At 44.8% G+C, this 17,376-nt stretch overlaps 1 long non-coding RNA gene across 1 annotated transcript; it reads left to right on the forward strand.

Moving 5' to 3' along the window:
- Positions 1 to 886: 886 nt before the first annotated feature.
- Positions 887 to 3,054, forward strand: LOC137858950 (uncharacterized). Its single transcript, XR_011098092.1, has 2 exons — positions 887 to 1,093; positions 1,856 to 3,054. It is a non-coding gene; the product is annotated as an uncharacterized lncRNA (long non-coding RNA).
- Positions 3,055 to 17,376: the final 14,322 nt, after the last annotated feature.

A 17,376-nucleotide genomic window follows, 5' to 3' on the forward strand; every position in this document is an offset into this window, starting at 1 on the left:
TCCACAGCTGGAATCTGGAAGCTTTCTTGCAAATTGCAATGATAAAGTCCATTTCCTGGAGAAAACAGACACTAAGCAGTTGGTAGCAGGGTGAGTAAGAGTCGGATGTGGTGGGGTATGAGATGTATGAAAGTATGTACGGCTGGCTCCATTATCATCAGACCAGTTGGCCTGGCAGCTGCTTCTATCATGTGTTTCAGGCTCATGCGCTGTAACACAAGCACATGAGAAATTGTTTGGACAGGAATGGAGCAGATTATTCAAGAGACAAGACTGATTTTCTGATCTAGGTACAGAAGAAGCTCTGTGAAATGTGATTTTTGATGAAGGTTTTCTCTTTCTCTGCCTAGGAAACCACTGCTGCTCTCCCTTTCCTGCATCTCTCATTTTACACCTAACTCTTTGTTACAGTAAGCAATGTTAAGCGGGTGAGAGCACCCCATGGGCTGGTAACCCGAGGCACAGCGATGGACCAGCAATGATGGGCCATGGCCCTGTTCAGCTGCAGGCACAATAAAATCCAAGGTGGCTTGGAGCTACCTTTCCGACTCAGGTGCAGAGAAAGCACAAATAGGAGCTCAGTTCACATATAGAACATTTATTACACATATAAGACATTTATTTCACTGTTTTGCATCCCCTGTAGCCCCCACCCCACTTACATTAAGCACTTACACATGCTGCTGGAAGCCAGGGCAGCTGTACTCATCTATCAAAGCCTGTCAGCTTGAGAACATAGGCTCTTCCCATTAATTAAGCAAATGTAATGTGATTAGCTAAGGCTGTAAATGTTTCACTTAGAAAGCTACAAAACACTGAGCCTCACAGCTCTCATTTTCACACACTTGTGCAATCTTGGATGCTCCTCTGGGGCTGAGAGGTTTGTTCTCAAATTTCTGCATGAGAGAAAATGGGAAGATGTAATAGAAAGCATTGGGGATGGGTCTTTGTATTCTTTAAATAGCTGTTTGAATTATAGGAACCTGAAGAAGAAATTAATTTCAATGCTTCTTAAAAAACAAAGCAAAAAAACACCACTTCTGTCTACCTTTTAAAATGGATGTAACAAGATCTGCTGGAAACTAAAATTTTGGTAAGAACGTATACCTTTTTTAAGTTTTCTACATACTTTGATGAAAAATATATATTAACATTTAAAGATCTAAATTGGGGTACTTTCAGCTGTCAAGCTGAAAGCACGTAGAACATTCAGTGAAATCTGGATGTAGAATAAGAAAATTCTTGGAGTTACAATAGTATGAACAAGACCTACTTAAGGACTTAAAAACCTAGTGCAGGATAAAGGTGTCTAAATCCAATACTATGATGCTGAAAAGCCTTGCTTTAGCTTTTGGCAGGCTCTCAGGATGTGTGAAACCTAAAGGGACCTCTCTGTTTCCCCAAAATGTTCACCATCATTGTAACTTCTTGTTCCCATCCTCAGCATGTAACAGGCATCCACAGTTCTTTAGGATCCAGAAAGTTAGCATTCCTTTCCCTAAATCCCCATAGTGGCTCAGCCTGGCAGGCATGCACTAAGAATACCCCAGACAAAGTGGCTGTGCCTATGCAGACAAATCAGGGCACTCTCAAGCTCCTAAGAGGGCTCCTACCAGCTTGCATCCACACGTGGTTCACTGAAAGTTAAGCCCAGTGCCTGATGTCTTGCCCTCAGTGCTTGGGATCAAAGTCCTGGTGCATCCCATGCTTTCATGTGGATGTGAAAAATAGCCTGGACTCAAATCAGAAGAGTCATTTCCTGAAGCCAAATGCTTTTAAACAAACCACTCCACCAAGCCCTGACATACTATATGTAATCTTTTTAGATGACCCAAATTGCCAATTTTGTTTCCAGAAATCTGCTGTTTTTTTTCCATACAAGAAGTTATCATCACAGCAGGCAAGGCAAGAGTGGTGATGTGTGCCTGGTGAACTCCTTTCCTTCAAGACACAAAGCTTTATGGGCGCTGCATTAAGGCTCCACAATCGCTATGTCATTGTTCACAGAAATGTCCTGAGGGACACTGAGAGGAAAATGTTCCTTGAAAGCCCTTTACCTCCCTACCTGCAACTGGCCAGAAAGCTGCAGAATTTCCCTGCAATGTAATGCTGTGTTTTGTTTTTTTTTCTTTGCAAAGCTTCCCTGCTCTGGGCTGGCAGCAGGGAAGGGGTGGCAGTCGGCACATCATCCCCCCTGTCAGGAAGAGGTTCTGCCACACCACCGTATGCCCTATGCTTTCTGTGGGCTTGGTATCTTAAAAGTACGCTGCCTGCCATGGCCTTTCGCCAGGGAGCACTTCTGACAGCCAAGGGGAAGAGGGCTGATGTTACAACGATCATCTCCTCTAGGTGAATGTGGGACTAGATGTCAGTTTAGGCCTGCAGTGCTTGAGACCAGGCCGGGTCTCTGTGGAGGCCTGTTTGTACAGACAGGGCCACGAACAGGGCTGGGCTCTTCTCTGGCAGCCGGCCGTCACAGCTGCTGGAAGGGACACAGCAATGCCACGTCTCGTAGAGCTCCCTCATGCTGGGATCAGCAAGAAGCAGGAAGCCAAGTGTTAAATTGCTTTTTGGCTGAAAGGGATTGAAAGAGCTCTCCCTGTGGAGACAGTGCCTCACACAGGCATGTGTGAGCTGTTGAGTGGAGGAATTCCCCATCTCTCAGAGACTAAAAGTGGAGAAAAGGACTGCCAGGCCTACATGCACTTGCAGAAGAGGACACAATACTGGAGTTTCATGTTTTGGGCCTTCACCTGGCTGTTAGTGTAGCCAGGAGTCCATAGGACTGATCAGTTACTGCAACACCTCCCAGCAAGTGGCTGCAGTTGTCTCCAGCCCACCAGCAGCCGCAGGTTGTCTTTCCTTATGCTGTTAGACCCAAGTCCTCAAAGGTGATTCCAGTGACCGTAAGTTACTGAAACAACTCCAGGAGCCTACAGATCAGTACCTTTCAAGAACAAACAAGCTATCCACCTGATTTCTGAGGGCACATCAGCACCGAAAGAGATGCCAGGCAAAGTAATGGTTTTGTGACAAGCTCTTAGGAACCTGAATCTAGTGAAAAATGTGTTAGCCTGATGCACAGGATATTGTGAAGCTCTACCAGGTGCCCTTCTGCTTCCCCAGGCAAGATCATCTGAAGTGTTGATGCCTCAGTGGCATTTAGATGGCTGAATGCTTTCAGAAATTTGATCTCCACCTTCCTAAGAAATGGGAACTTTTCCCTGCAACTCATGCTACTGAGGTTTAGCCTCCACCAATAATACCAGAAGCCTAAATATTTCATCCAGAGTACCCAAACAGCCTATTTTGTACCTCAGTTTGATGCTGTCATTCAGTTAATATTAATGTAATAGTTCCTTTAAAAAGATTGTAATTATATTTACCAACACAGTCACCAAAGAGCCATTCATAACTTGTATATATAGTTGCAATCCAGCATGTGTTGTGAGTATTTTATAGGGTTAGTCCTAACATCACAAGCTAATAATACTGAGAGCAGGGAGATGGGTAAATCACAGGGGACGCTACACTCAGTATATAGCTAACAGTGATTAAGTAGTCTGCTTTCAGAAGAAAGATAAGGGCCAAAAAGAATAGGTCCCTCGATAACATCAGGTAATTCTTATATATGGTCCTTCACGACACAGGCATAAATCACAATAAGACCCATCTGCAGATCTAAGGGGTGAAATCATAAATCCTGCTTTATAAATGAGACCTGCACATCTGATAGTGTGCACTGCTCCAGATTTACAGCTGCTGTAAATGATGTACCAAGGTTCACAAACCCATTTGCACTCTCTGGCTGGGAAGAAGAAAGGAGTCGAGATTTTCCAAGGGAGGCAGATATATTTCAAGATATACTCAGAAATGAGAGGGACCGTGTGTGCAAGTGAGAAACTGATGTTTTACACACACTTGTCATATCTTGACTTTACACTTGAGCCGCTCTCATCTGGCTCTGGTTCCCTTACAGCCATAGTACTCAGTTGTGCCTTCCCTTTTGCTCCTAGGCCTGACGGGTAAATGCAGCTGATAGAGCCAATAGATAAGAGCTTTGGCTGGTTGCTGGAGCACACTAGATGCAAATAAAACCTTTCATGTTGGTCAGGAGATCTGGCTGTAGCTTTGCATGCCATCTTCTTCTGCTGGGGTAGTTCAAAAACCAAGTGTTCATTTAAGCAAGTGCAGGGCTGGGAGCTGGATGCTCCAGCACCAACACTACCTGGGTTATGGTCCATCTGCTGGACAAAGATGGCCAAGTCAGCTGTTGTCTCCTATGGGCTTTGGAGGGTGCATAGTCCTCAGGACAGGCTCATCTCCCTCCATGTTTGGAGGACCTTTGGAACATCCTGAACTTCCTAATACCTTTACATTTGGTGTCCATTAAGATGTGACACACCCAGACTGCTGGTTTAGGCAGCTAGTGATGGGGCACTCCCTGCACGGGCTTTCACTGCAAAAACTCTTCTCACCCCTTCCTTTTATGTAACTTTACTGCAAACTTCCAGCACGCTTTGCAGCTGAGGTTAGAGCAGCCTGACAGTGCTAACTTCTCTTCCTGTTATGGTATTTCTGCAACAGCAAATTTACATTTCTATATAATTGAGTCCAGCAGCTTTGCCTTTTTCAGAGCAGCATGGAGCTCCCAGGCGTGATCTCTCTGTGTTTCCAAATGTCATCTATGTAAAGTTCAGTACCTCCTAAGCAATCAAACATGGTGCTGTGTTTTCCTCCAAAACGCCTCAGGGAATGAGCATAACTGAAATGTCAGCCTGAGGAAGAAGTGTCTCCCAAAGGGTGAATGGAGTTTGTGGAAATATGTACATTGTTTCTTTAAGGGCACCTGCCAGACATCTGATGATGCATATAAAACTATTTTCTATCTGTCATCTCCCCAGAAATCTTTCTTTTGAGGCTAGTAAAAAAAAAATAAAAAATACAGATATTTTTTTTTTTCAGGTATACATAAATACAGTATTCCAGTTCTGTAACACAGGTCCCTAAGACAATTGCATCTGCGCAGTCTCTCTGCCTGCCTGTGGTAATCTGAATTTCTTGGCCATAGAAACACATGAGGCAGATGGATAGAGGCCTCCAAGAGAAAAAAAAGTTTCCATAAGCTCAATGCAAAAATCCATGACTGGAGAGAAGAGAAAAATTTTAATGCTGCTAGTGAGGGAAGAACAAGGGCTACCCCTTCTGCTCAGTGGCAGCTGGCAGTCGGCTAGCACTTGTACCAGGCTGGCTTTTGGACTGCCAAAAGGCAAAAAAAGATGAGGGAGGAACCTGGGAAGCTAGCTTAGAGGCTACGTTGAGCTTCTCATTTTCTATACCCCTTTCTGACAATTAGCTGACTGCCACAAAATGCCAGGTGGCACCTGTTTCCTTCCTGCTGCCTGGGATGCTGCACCACTCCTCATCAGCCTTTGCACCTTGGTTGAAAGCCCAAAAGCTGGGAACACCCCAGCTGCTTCTGTCACCTCCTACCTGCTGGGAGCACCCAGATTTTTTCAGAAAAACTGGGGGAAAAAAAAAAAAAAACTACTTTTTTTTTCTTTTGCATTTAGAAGGTTTATGATGCATTTGACTCTTTTTCACACTCTCTACCTCATTTCAGCATTTCCATGGTGTAGTTCATAGCTAGCCCCTTTGCCTGAGTCAGCTGAAAGCTATTAAAATCGTCAAGCAATTCAGAACCAGTTACTGTTACAAGTAAAGCTGCTTTCTGACTGTCTTCTTAATTAGTTTTGCTGGCACTTGCTGCTAACAGGAACAAAATAAAACAGAGTTTAAACCAGTTGTCTTCCTTATTTCCAGAGTTTCAAATCTAGGAGGGCTATTAGCTGCTCCATTGTTCCACTCAGACTATCATCTCCTTTTATTTTCTCTTATTTGCAAGTACTACCAGGTGTTTACTGAGGGCCAGTCATGTGGCTGAGGCTTGCCTTACTGCCTGAGCTGTTGCTTGTCACAGTCCTTGCCCAACATAACAGTCAGCCTCAGTTTGCTTGCTGCAGTGTCCCTGGAAGGTCCCAATAGCTGTGATGCTTTCAAGACAACATTTCATGATTGAATTTTACTCATTTTATCCAGCTGAATACAGGGTAAACTTATCAGGGCTGGTGCAAGCAGCATAGTGAAATGGCCAGCAATTGAAGTGGGGTTGCTCTTTGGTGAGGAAATATTTATAGTAAGCACTTGTCATGGCTCCTAAGAGCTAGAGGAGGTAGGAGATGTGTCCTGTGGATTTGGAAGCCTGGCCCTGTGGAAGGGGGAGACCAACTACCATGAATAACAGCAGCTAAGGGCTGTGTTTGCAGAATCACAGAATGGCTGAGGGTGGAAGGAACCTCTGGAGGTCCCATTCTTTAACCTTTAACTCCACTGGTGGGCATCACCTGTGCTCCCATTGGCACTCATCGGAAATGGTCTGCTTCAGGACTTCTTCACCCACTGCCCTCTCCATCCATCTGTCCCCACACAGTTTGCTGGCAGGGGGCGGTGTTCACACCCCCAGCCAGGAAAAGCCGGTTGGAGCTGGGACGCATTACAGTTTCAGATTATAACTGATCTTCAAAGAGCACATTTAACACTGCTAGCTCGCTTCCAACAGAAGCTGTACCTTCCAACCACCCTCCTCCATACCATCTGATAGCTTTCTGATGCTGCTGCTTTCCCTGATGACTAGTGCCACAGCCTTATAGATATGCTGCGTATCTAAACCCTGCAGGACCTCCAGGGTCACCCGACCTTCAGATGTCAGCTGCCTGGGACCCTCTGGCTTGGTTCCTGCACCCTGCTTTGGTGAATCTGTTCAGCTCTCCCCTGGTGCCCTGGATACGGTGGTTCCTCCCGCTATCGGAGCCGGCCAGCTGGGGAGCGAGGGACCTGGCAGCTGGGGCACCACGGCCATGGTGGAGCAAACAAAGATATTTTTGTTTCAGAGTCTGCCAGGCTGTCAGACTTCAGCCAGAGGAAGGATTCTTCACTCTTTACCTCCTGCTCCTTAAATGAATACAATTCTCCATTTCAAGTGTGTAAAACTCACTCTTTCCCCCCCTCCCACCCCCTACGAGTGAGCATCTGGAAAGTTAAAACAGGCTCCTCTGGTAGAGGAGAGCAGCTTGATTAGTTTTATGGCAGCAAAAGTGGGTTAATCGTGAAAACTGCTTCTTATGCTGTCATGGTTCAGATAAACGGGTTTAGCACAGCAAGCAGCCAAAGGGCACGCATTAGCGGTTCGTTCTGCAGCAAAGGGAGAGAGCATGCTCAGAGGACACCCCTCCGAGGCATCAGCCTGCTGCCTGTGAAGCTGGTGGCAGACTTCCCGCTGACTTCAGTGGAGCTGAGATTGTGCTGTAAATAAATATATCTGCTTCCAAAGGGTACAAGAGACAGATCAAACAGGAATGAGCTTTTCTCGTGCCTAGTAAGATCTTTTCTTCTATTTCCTCCATGGATTTCAACAGCATTAAAGTTTCATTAAAAAGAAAATGATTTGAAAATTGCATTTACCTAGAGCCTCTGACCGTATTGCCACGTTCAAAGCACACATGTTCTCAGCACCTATTGGAGCTAAAGCTAGCTGTGTTGTAGTTTTGGCATGTATAGCACCCAAGTTCTGCAAAACCTCTGGCTCCACCTGCGTGTGCTAGCATCAGACCCAAAGCACCAGCAATGAGTGGCTGCCTGGTGGCTGTATCAGTTCCTACAGGAAAACTCTGTGCATTGGATGCATTAGGATGGTTTTGTAACTCTGAATGCAGGTCTTAGACTATGTTGCACAGTCAGCTGTAGCCTGATTTGTTCACACAGCTTTGTTGCAGCTGTAAAAAGGCATAACAGGTAAAGGGGAGAAATGAGGATCACCTACCAGGCAGCAGGGAAAAGTGCAAGGTATGGTTTAGCCACTGGGGTCTGGAGTTTGGCTGAAGCTTTGTGGGTGAGGAGGGAACTGTGAAATATAGAACAGTATGAGATTTTCTGATGGCCAGCCTAATGTTGGTGTCAGGTAAAGCTGTTGTACAGTGTGGTAAGTTGGTAGCTAGCTATTAGCAAGTATTATGTTACATCAGAATATGAATTGCAAGCTCTTCAAAGGCAGTTTCATGTTGTATTGAGTGGTCAGAAAATGTAAGGTGGTTTTCCATTTCTTGAGTGAATAACTGCACCAGTTTCTCCAGAACAAATACGTATGTATTGGTATTACTTGTATTTGAATAAGATTGGATTTCTGACATTTCATGTGCAACAGGCATTTGTTCCTGCAAAACAGTCACTGTTCACATGAACTGTACACAGAGCAGAAACTCACATCATTTTGGTGCATATTGGTTTCAGTATCGATTTCTATTGTGTTATGTTGTTTATCCATTGCTATGGTAAACTCTCACCTAGAAATAGCCCAGATGCACAAAATTACTAAGTGGTGATTCTCATCTCTGGTCAGTTCCCCACTGTGTCAGCCACTGGCGGCCCCTTTCCAACAGCCTGCTGCTCTCTTTGGAGGCTCTCCAACCAATTTTGCTCTTAACCCTGGGCATCTCACAAAATCTGGACAGACGGCTTTTGTGCAGCCTTCCCTTCTTCAAAGAAAGCAAGAAACAAAATCCTTTCCTTTGGCTGACTGCAGAAAATGAGCGATTTTGCGTGTGTCACCCCGTCCTCGTCCCCTCCTGTCGCAGCGCGGGTGCTGAGCGGGGAAGTGCTGGGTGTAGGCGCTGTCAGAGCAGCTCCTGCTGCTGGGAACTGGCAGATGGCTGGCCTGAAATGTTTCCAAAAGAGGAGAAAACAAGAGCCTCCCAACCCGCTGTGAGCCCCCTGGTACAGCTGCATGGGTATGGCAACGTGCTTGAGGGAAAAGGGGGAGCAAATGAGGCAAAGAGAAGAGTTGGGTTCAGGCACCGAGGTCTCAAGTCAGAGCCCTCGATGCAGACTTGTGTGTAATCTAAGTTTCCTTTCCCTTCCCTGGGTGTTCAGCTGTTGCCCATTTTGTGAGGGGAGCAGATCCAAGTAAATACAAAGCAGGAAAGCCTTGGGAATTTTCCTCAGAACTGCTGTTTCTCTTTCAGCCACATTATTTGGGTTTCTTATTTCTTTGTTCACTGCCTGCTGGAAACATGGTGGTGTACCCCAGCAGCCGGCACAGGAAATGGGGAAGGCCCCGTTTCTGTGCTTGCTGTGTGACCACCTGAGCTCCGGTGCTGCTGTTGGATGCCTCAGGTGTGACACAGAAAGGTGACAGGGACTCAAAGAGGTGTCACCAGCATCACCAGCAGCTTTTATGAACCCACATGTAAGAAACACAGCCTGTGCTCTGCGGCAAGCAGGACAGGCCATGGAACTGGGGCCTTCCTGCCTTGCCCCGGCCTGTCACATAAAATGGAAGTCAGAGAGTGGAGGTGAACTGAGGTAATAAAACTACCAAAGGGGCCAGAAGCACCAGCCAGAGATAGGTCTGCTTCCTCTATAGGTAGCACTTGCACTCCCTGGTGTGTGTGTATTCCCTGTACCAGGCCAGCCCTAGTGGCCATGGGCTCCTCCAGGAACGCGTGCTTTGCTGTAGCACATGGCTGCAGAGGGCACAGGACAGTCTAGCTGGGAACTCACTCGTGTATGCAACATCTGGGCCTGCTGCAGTAGCGATTGTGTGGATGCTGTGAATTAGGGCTGGTATGGCTGCTTTGTGGCAAGCATCCCATATCGTGTCCACCCTGATGCTGTTTTCAACCTCTCCTCCATGCTCTTCATTTTCACTGTTCCTACTCATTCCTCCCCTTTCGTTTCCAGGGCATAATTATGCTGGATGCATGCTAAAGCTCACAGTGAATCCCTTCCACTCAGCTCCCCCCATGCTGACCTCCCCAGCACTGTCCCTAAGGCAGCCCTGGCCTCCTGATAACCCCTGCAGTGCCAGGACCTTCATCTCACCTGAGATGAAGGAGGTGCTTTAAAGACTCCAGGTCTGTATGGAATGGTTTGCCTGCCAGTACGTCTCAAGCAATTTGGAGCTATCATAGCCCAGAGAAAAGGATGTTAGTGTGTTAGTAGAGATGGTATTTAGTTTGTTTTTGTTGTTGGTGTGGGTTTCTTTTTTTTTTTCTTCTTCTTTTAAGGTGCAAATATCAAAACATTATTCCTTTCTAACCCTGGGATATCCAGAGATGTCACAATTCCCTGGGAACAGCATTGCGCCACAGAGAAAAGCTACTTTAGCTTCTCTTTCTCATTTTCTAATGATATTAAATAGCATTCTTTCTCTGTCCTCAGGGGGTACATTCTGGCAAATTCGTCTCACTGTAAATCAAGAGCACTTCCACTAATCTCAGCAAAGACTGACTCAGTGGAGAGTCAGATTTTGGCCAGGTAATTAGGGCATGAAAAATAGCATGGTCATGAGGCTTCAAAATGTCTCTCCAATATTTTTCTCACTCCACAAAGGTGATCCTGCTCAATAACTACAGCCATGATCCCTCTCTACATAAAAGCTTTGTTGGTACCCAAATGAAACAACCTAAAGTCACTCTCAGATTTGGTGCTTTGTTACATGCTGATATTAGTGCTGATAAAAACATGGTCTGCTTCAACATGTTTTTGTGGTACTTATCGTCAGAGGTTTGATGATGTCTTCTGATAATTAGCATTTTTCTGATTAAAAAAAAAGCGTGTGTGGAGGAAACAGACTGCTCAATTTTTAGCCACACTTCCTTTTGAAAGCAGGCTTATGCAACAGTACCGTCTGTTAACTATCCCCTCCTCCTCCCAGTCCCATCACTGTCAGACCCATCACCCAAACTTCAACCCGTTGACCAGAGGAAGGAATTAGAGACCCGAAAGGTATGAAGTGTCCATAGATTTTATGAAATGAGTGAGAAGGAGCTATTAAGGACCTCGGGCTGCTGCAGAGGGTGGAGGCAAGGGTGGAGGTGACCCTTCCTAAGCCTGGCTGAGCCCATGCTGGAGCTCTGCCTGGAGACATGAACCCATGTCTGTGGTTTTATCACTCAAGCTTTATGTTGATGTGAGTGTCACTTGTTGATGTGAATGATGTGATAACAAGTGACACATCAAGATCTCTGGGCAAGACTTTCTTTCCATCCTGCTTAGCTTCAGTTGTTGAGGAGGCATCCTTGTATGTGGGCCGTAATCTCCAGTTTTTCTGCAGGTCACCAATGGGACCATGTCCAAGTGAGTCCCTTTCTCTGGGTTCCCCAGCTATCCTCGCCTTTGACAGCAGTGATGACAGCCCTTTCCTCCCTTCCTACCTCACAAGTGCTGAGAGCAAAACCACAATGAACATGGTGAGCAGTCTTTATCCACCACCTTTCTCACCTTCGATCCTGAACACATTTAGAGCAGAAGTGCCCAAATACTCTTTCAACAGAAGCCTCATTTTAAGAGGCAAATTGTCTAACAGTGCCTGGAGTAGTATGCACGTACCTGCACAAACCAAGTCCTCCAAGCAGGTACGTGCATATGCTATGGGCCTTTTGGGACCTATCCTTTACTGAGCAAGTGCATTTTATGTAATGCTTATACATGTCAGCACTTCACACTTCCTCCCTGCCCCCCTCCCGTGCATTACTTATTTCTCGTTGGTAATTCACCATTGCTTTGACATCTGGCAGTACAATCAAACCAGAATCTCACTTACTGAGGCTGCAAGGCAAGCTAATCTGTGTTTCCTTACAGCTTTGTCACCTCATCCTGTTTCACAGCAGAAAGTTCACGGTACCCCCTGTGGCAGGGCTCTTCTGCTGCTGAGGGTATAGTTGCGTGTTGGGATTTCTCCAGCAGAAAAGCCAGTGGAAGAGGTTTGTCTGAGCTCACGCCCCCACCTAGGGATGCTTCAGCCCTTTCAGGTGCACTAACTTCACTATTTCTGTTGTTATGACCCCAAACTTCTGGATTTGCTGCTGGAGAAGTCTTACTGTAGCATGTCACACAGATCCAACTGCTCTTGCCAAACATGTAGATGTACCTTTTACTGAATGCTATGAAATATTAATGGATGGAGTGGAATCTGGGCTTTAAGCATAATTACAAAAACAAAACAAAACAAAACAAAAAAAACCACATGGATAGAAGAGGGGCTGATCCAGCTTCTGGCTAAATTAGGGTTCATTCCAATGCTTCTTACTGTATAACAAAGTGTCTTTCTTTCCAGACCAGAATGCCTACACAGGAGTTCACTCTGCCAAGCTCAGATTTGCCAAGCAGAGAGGAACAGGGGAGGATCTAACAAGGACCTAGCTCAACCCTTCTCACTGTGCCTGTTAGTTCAGAGGCACTAAGCCATGAGAGGCAGCTGATGTCTGGCTTTGTCCCCTGCACAAGCACCACCAACCCTGCCCGGGAGCTAATCCTGTCCAATGCCCCCAGGCAGGCAAGCCCTTCGCAGCAGGACAAGACCAAAAATTCAGTGGGAGAAGGAGGCAGCTTGTAAAAGTTACACTTCAGACTTGTTGGGATCTGCCTTCACTTTTACTGCAAATTAAATAGTTACACTTTTGTACTTTGGCAATAGCTGATCTATTAGACTATCAAATAAACAAAAACAAACAAACAAACAAAAACCCTTGAAATTATGGTATCAGAAAATCGAAGCTAGAGAGAAATTTTAAATTTCCTCCATTATCAGTATTTCTTGGGATCTGGCTAATTTTAAGTCCTTTCCCTTTCCCACCCACACAATGTCTTATTTCAGTCCATTGAATATTGAGCAGTGTGGTACTCCCACGAAGAAAGGGGTGGGACCAGGCTCTTACATTTGCTGCAAAGCTGTCAGTATTGGCTCTGTGTTTTACTTGCCTGTCATATTATCTGCAGCTCATGCTTTGGATTTCTTTTTCCCTCTTTGTTCCTAAATGCTGCAAGTATAAACCAGTTTTCTGTAACCTTACAGTCACTCCTTCATTTACAAAGCAGGCACCAACACATCTCTCAGATCTGTCTGCAGCATCCAAGGAAAAATCAATTCCAGACATATTGTATCAATTTCAACACTTTGTAGGAACTGGCAGAGTTGAAATCTCTTCGCTCTGGATGTCTTCAATCAAATTTGCCTTTCTTTTGTGTAGATACAAATGCAGAATAATCATCCTTACTTTGAGGGAGTTTAATTCCAGTGTGCATCTGTCTAAAGAAATTAAATAAATATGTTGCTCCATATTTGCATACTTCTAAGGGAGGGGAAAGATGTGACTGCTTGCTTTTGGAGGCCAAATTTTGATCCTTTTAATAAGCACCAGCTAACTTTACTCCAGTCTCACATTCTCCAAGGGAATCACAATGGAGCAAAGGCTTAATCTTGTTCCCATTCATGTCAGTAAAAAATTCCCATTCATTTAAATTGGAGCATGAGTGATCCTAAAATATGAGTCAGAATTGCACAATCCAGCTTCCACTGGGGCAAGCTTGAAGGGTCTTTCTTTAACCACAGTCCAGTACATACTCACCCAAGCTCCCTGTGTGCAAAAATATTGGTTTACAAGATTAGGCCTCAAGCCCTGACTCATTCCTTCCTTAACCAAACTTCCACTGCAGTACTGTAAATATTATCCAGGGAGTTAAGGATTTGTTCTTTTGCCCCTATAGCACCATCACCTTTCTCCTTCCTTCCCTTCACTAAGTCTTGCACTCTGCAAGCCCCCATGTTTTGCCTTGTGCTTTATAGAAACAGCAGAAGCAATAAACTTTCATTTCCCTCTACAAACATTATGAAACTGCTTAATTATTAAAATGTCTGTGTTGTTTCACTGTAGGGAAAAAGTCAAGCCCTGCATGTTCTAGTTGTTTGTTTTCTTCTCAGTTTCCTTGGCATAGGGTTATATCTTTTTTTTCATTTAAGCTTAAGCAAACATTTCTCCAGACTCAGCATTCAGAAAGTTCCTGGTGAGTTAAACTGGTTGAGGTTCACAAGCTTGAATATTTCAGTGGAGATGCGATGAGGGGAGGTGATCTCATTTCATGGCAACATCTTCATAGGACATCTCCTCTGAAACTCTGGGACCGGAAGGATGCAGATTGACGTGTAAAGCCCAAGAGTTACAGGCAAAAACCGTCCTGAATTGTAGCTGAGCTATAAGCAATGTGTTGCAGAAAGTATTTTCTAATCAAGACTTGGCTAATGCTGTAATAAATCAGTACTGCAGCCTTCAGTCTGGAGCCACAGACCAAAGGGTACCAGCTGTTACCTGTTGCCCTAAACCACTCTTGCCCCATACTGGGACCTAACCCTAGGAGCTGCTGGTGGGGGAGAGATCTTGTTTCCCTCTCCTGATCATAAAACCATAGAATCACAGAATATCCTGAGTTGGAAGGCCCTCACAAGGATCACTGAGTCCGACTCATGGTTCTGTGCAGGACCACCTAAAAATCAGACCGTATGTCTGAGAGAGTGTCTAAACTTGGCTGCTTGAACTTTGTGCTGTGACCACTGCCCTGGGGGGCCTGTCCCAGTGCCCAACCACCCTCTGGGTGCAGAACCTTTCCCTAACCCCTAGCCTGACCCTCCCCTGTCCCAGCTCCATGCCATTCCCTCGGGTCCTGTCACTGTCCCCAGAGAGCAGAGCTCAGCGCCTGCCCCTCCACTCCCCTCCTGAGGGAGCTGCAGGCCGCCATGAGGCCTCCCCTCAGCCTGCTCTGCTCAGGGCTGAACAAACCAAGTGATAAAATCTGTCTGCAAGCAACTTGTAGCTGAATGTCTTTGGAGTGTGCCTGCCCTTTCTCATTTATGAGGGCTGTGCACTGGTGGATCATGCAGAGGATTAATGAAGTGGATCTTCAATGCCTCATCTACCTGAGGTTTTGTTAAAGCTGAGTTGTTAAACTCGATTAGCTGTTGGGATGTCCAGGTAGGATTCGTTTGGAACTGGAGATAGGCTGGTAAAGAAATGCTGTGTGTGCTTCTGCTCCTTTGTCAGGACTATGAGTTGAGTTTTGAGCATTCAAGAATGGGGTCACTTCGTATGTGACAGCAAAGCCTGCTCTTAGAGAAGCAAGTGATATTCCTGGACAAAAACAGTTCAGTTTCTGCTTTCCAGGTCTTGCTGTTATGCAGATATTAAAGCACAAAGGAGGTATAAGATACACTGCTTATTGTGCACTGCAAAGAAGCTCTTTCCAGTCATATAGCTAAGTGTAAAGATAAATTCAAATGAAAGGCAATTTATTTGAATAGAGAGAAATTAAAAGTTGGAAAAGTAACACATTCTGAACAAAGCTGCTGAAGCAAAGATTTCCTTGTCATCCTTAGAAGTAGAATGGGCACTGGGGAAAGGGCAAGTGGAAATGAGTGAAGAAGAGTCTGTCCCACAGCTCTTCACAGGGAGCCTGACCAGACTCAGCCCTGGGGTGAAAATGGCCAGGGTCAGAGTACTGCCAGCTGTCTTGCCCACAGGGGAATCCTCTCGTACTAGAGCTGAAGCCTTTCTCTTAAGAACTATCAGGTGGAAACTGATTAATGGACCACGCTAAAGTCTTTAACTGCAATTAATCAGATTTTGCCTTGAAAATTTTTGCCTGAAATTTTGCCTTATTATTTCAGAGCTTATATTCTTCTTATACTTGATTGAAATCCCACTAGATTCCAAAAAAAAAAAGTTTCCAATTCTTTTAGGCTTTGGTTCAATACCTTTGCCAACAGGCTGACTGCTAGCATAATGTAATCAAAACAAGCCTTGCATGTGGATGCTAAATAGTATTTGTGGGCAGCAGGGGCTCAGCGCAGACTTTCATGCTAGAGAAAAGCTCTCTAGGTCACTCCTGAGGTCCGCTGGCAGGGTAAAGACAGTGGCATGACTGCTTAGCTAGTGGTGCTGGTCAGGCATGATTTGCTTGGACAGACTGATTCTAAAATGACCCGAAAACAGCAAACTTTCCCCTAATAAACCCATTCTGATATTCCTTGCCTGGACCTGCAATAACCTGGGAATACAGCTTGTTGGAGCAGAGGCATGTAGTCTCTGAAAATTAGGAAGGGTTTCTTTTTTGTTTGTTTGTTTGTTTGTTTTTAACCAGGTTTTTACAGCCATTTAAACAGATGAACTCTACGAAGTTGGTTGCTCTATTATTTTTCCTCTATTTTAATGTATATCAACTTACTCCCTGCAATCCCACTGGAACAGAAATCAAGTCTCTCTTCATTAAAATTCAGAGCTATTAATTTTGGCATCCTCTGTGCAATAAGCAGCTTTATTTCAGATTGCACATTGCCTACATTTTGCACCACAGACAGCTTTGTAGAAAAGAAAAAAAAAAAAAAAGAAATATAGCAGCTAATAGTAGAGACAAAGAAAAGGCAGAAGGATTAGGATGAACGTTTTGGGCATTGGCTTTTTGGGAGAGCAGGAGGTAGGTCAGGACTCCTTTGTCCCTGTGGTTGCTGTTATCAGGGTTTTCAGGTTCAGAGTTTTTATTAGACATTTTCCCCCTATACAAACAATATTAAGCATACAAGTGAACCTTTGATTCTTGTGCAAAATGACTAATTAGTCACTGACCAAATCCTTAGAACTGGGTCTTAATGCTTATCAAGTATGCATATTGAAAGGAAACAACACTCAGGTGACCTGGATCTTGAGGAGACTCATATAATTACTTTTGGGGGGAGATTTAAGAGAGAGGGGGGGGTTACTGGTAAGCTGAGTGTCTGTTTTAAAAGAAAGGGAAAAATGCAAATAAGAAATTACATGTTTTGTTTTCTTCTCTTTTGCTGTTTTTTCTGCAAATGAAGATTTTCTCACTGTTATTGGCTTACTCCATTACGATGGATAGGGCTAGAACACAAGGAGGTGGGGTATTTATTTATTTTTTTTCTTCTTTCTTGGCTACAGCTTCTGTCTGTATGTTCCTATACAAGCTGTTCATTCTAGCTGCTCCTTTGCATGAAGCAAAAATAAGCGTGTAAGGTTAGCAAATGTATTTAGAAATAGCCATCCTGGCTGTGCCCTTTAACTCTTCGGTGGGTGAAATACTGGTATGTAAGTGCAGCAAACTGGAATATCCAAGTGGCTTGTAAACTAACATCAGCTCTTACTGGTTAAAATGCTCTTCACCTAAGTGTGTTTATATTACATTAGCTTGTTTAGTAATAGAGATTATAAAAACTACTATGTTCATGCGAGCTTGGAAAAGGTCTGTTGATAACTTTGCAGCTTTGAAGGTTGCTTAGGGCTCTGGCTTTCTGTTCCCTGTAAACCTTCCGGGGCTGCCATACCTCATGAAGGCACACAGACTAAACAGTGCTCTGCCTGTTGTGGGGCCAGCAAAGCCTGCTACCTATTTAATCTTAACTGATGGCTACCTGGTTGTAGGCCAAGGATGACTAAACAGCAACCCCTGGCTCATGATGTGGCTCCTGCTCTATGT

The sequence above is a fragment of the Anas acuta genome, chromosome 6, assembly GCF_963932015.1.
Source record: "Anas acuta chromosome 6, bAnaAcu1.1, whole genome shotgun sequence".
Classification (NCBI taxonomy): Eukaryota; Metazoa; Chordata; class Aves; order Anseriformes; family Anatidae; genus Anas; species Anas acuta.